Source organism: Montipora capricornis, chromosome 13 (assembly GCF_036669925.1).
Source record: "Montipora capricornis isolate CH-2021 chromosome 13, ASM3666992v2, whole genome shotgun sequence".
Classification (NCBI taxonomy): Eukaryota; Metazoa; Cnidaria; class Anthozoa; order Scleractinia; family Acroporidae; genus Montipora; species Montipora capricornis.
Genome location: NC_090895.1, coordinates 11135686 through 11138185, shown reverse-complemented (window position 1 = coordinate 11138185; position 2500 = coordinate 11135686). Strand labels below are relative to the sequence as shown.

The window sequence follows — 2500 nt, the reverse complement described above, 5'->3', positions numbered from 1 at the left end:
GCAATCAAAGAAAGAGAAAAGCGAAGCAATCTGCAAAATTTAAGCAATTTCATGGTAGCAGTAAGCTTAGAAAACATTGATGCACGCAAACGAAGCATCATATTGGTGTGATGATTTGTGACTTTTATAATAAAGTACACAAGAGCTTTTTGCTCACAGCCTTGCCTTTTATGTCATATAGCTTAAATCTAGGTGGAGGCCTAATTTTCCGATTCTGGTTCCGATTCCATTTCTTGAAGTTAGTTTTGAAGACACCTTAACTTCAGCCTTGTTTTTTTACACACTTCCGAAATGCAAATTATCCCTCAATCTGGTTGAAAAATATATTCAGACGAAGGTAAGGTATTTGTATTGAAGCATATTGAGCGAACAGCTACGGTGGCTCATAAGGGACACATCGATTTTTTCATCGCAGTCTACTAACTTGCGATCGCGACTTAATAACTTGCGATCGCAACTTACTAACTTGTGATCGCAACTTAATAACTTGTGACCGCAACTTACTAACTCGCAATCACAACTTACTAACTTGCGATCACAACTTACTAACTTGCGATCGCGACTTAATAACTTGCGATCCCAACTAAATAACTTGCAAACTTGCCAAGTTAATATGTTTGGTTACACGGTATATGGACATGCGTGTTGACTCTTGATCAGTGGAAAAAGATGGTTGGTAACTACATCCCGGGCCGTTTCTTTCTGACCACTCTCTTCGTTTGACTGAAAGTTTCAGATGGCTGGGCTCTTCCAGATTATCTGCCAAGCATAAGAAATATGGATGGCAACCATGAACGAAAATATTTGATCGAACAGTATTTTCTGCTGTTATGTCACGGTGTTGGCTTAAGTGTATGTCAGCTAAAAAAGGGTTCTTAGATCTCGAGGGCTTTGACGAAGAAGGAATCAGTCTAGAATTGAAAGGGTAGTAAATGCAGTAGACCAAGAGTTGCAGAGTAGTGGAAGTTGCATTGGCTATCAACAAATGCACCAGCATCTACTAAATGACCACAGGATTGTGATTGATTGAGATGCAGTTCGATGAATAGTGAAGAAACTAGATCCTGATGGTGTTGAGTTACGATCGAGGAAACTATTTAGAAGGAGGATGTACGTGGTAGCAGGGCCTAACTTCGTATGGCATATCGCTGGGTATTACAAGCTAAAGCGCTATGGGTTTTGCATTCGCGGTGCTATTGATGGCTACAGTCGTTGCATCTTGTGGCTGGAGGTAGGCCCCTCAAACAGTGACCCAATGGTAATGGTACAATACTACCTCGATTGCGTGCGGCAATTAGGTGGCTGTTCTCGGATAGTACGAGACTATGGGACTGAAAACATACACATGACTGTGTGTGACTGTGGGACTGAAAACATTCACATCGAAACTGTCAAGACAACTTAGCTGGAGAAAAGAGCTTTTTGTATGGCAAATCTGAAGCCAACCAAAGGATTGAAGCTTGGTGGGCCTTCCTCAGGAAAAGTAACACTCACTGGTGGATGAATTTTTCAAAGATTTAACAGCATCAGGGCAGTATGACAATAGCAATGTCATCCACGTTGAGTGCTTAAGGTTTTGCTTCACAAGCTTAATTCAAGAGGAGTTGCATAGAGTGGCACAACGCTGGAATTTGCATAGAATAAGGCCATCGAATGGAGAGATGCCTGCCGGGAGACCTGACGTTTTGTTTTTCCTTCCAGAAGAATCGAACACTACACATTACAAGATTGCCGCTGATGAAAGTGATTTAGATGTTGCAGAAAATCTCTGTGGTCCCCGACAACATCCTCTTGGTTGTTCTTCTTGGTTTGAAAGTTTAGCAGAACTCATTATGGAAGAAAACAAATTACAACTGCCAAGAAACACAGATGAAGCTCTGTCCTTATATCTGGAACTAAAAAAGAGTAAAAGTCTGTTTACGAGCCAAGTGGCCCATCAGAGCGGGAGCTTATCCCGGTTTCTGTGGCATGAAGCGACTAGTAGTATTTTCTTACTCCCCCCTGGATAGGATGGCAGTCCATCACAGGGTTACCCCCAGCATTTCGCTGGTACCCATTTATACACCTGGGTGGAGAGAGGCACCACCATCCGGAGCTGAGCACACTAACCATGAATGAAGGGGATAGTTTCTAAAGAAACTGTGGTGCTGCATCGGTGTGGAAGTAGTATACAAAAATTTGGTTTTATCAACAGAGTTGATAATGTAAATTGGCCACCGTACAGAGATTCTAAAAGCTGACGTTTCAAGCGCAAGAATGGGACCCAGCTATGCCAATCTTTTTGTAGGATATATTGAACACCAATTTTTTAATCAGTACAGCGGCCCCAAACCTGAACTCTACGACCGCTACATCGATGATTGCATCGGCGCTATTTCATCCAGCAGAGATGAACTTGATCATTTTATAACCTCTGTCAATTCTTTTCATCCGGCTCTTAAATATACCTGGGAAATTTCGGAAACTTCATTGGCTTTCCTAGATATCAAAGTTTCTATTA

The 2500-nt window shown here is 41.8% G+C and overlaps 1 pseudogene; it reads left to right on the top strand.

The window, feature by feature from the left end:
• The first annotated feature begins 985 nt into the window (after positions 1-985).
• The window catches only part of LOC138030051 (uncharacterized), a 2580-nt pseudogene continuing 1065 nt past the window's right edge, over positions 986-2500 (top strand).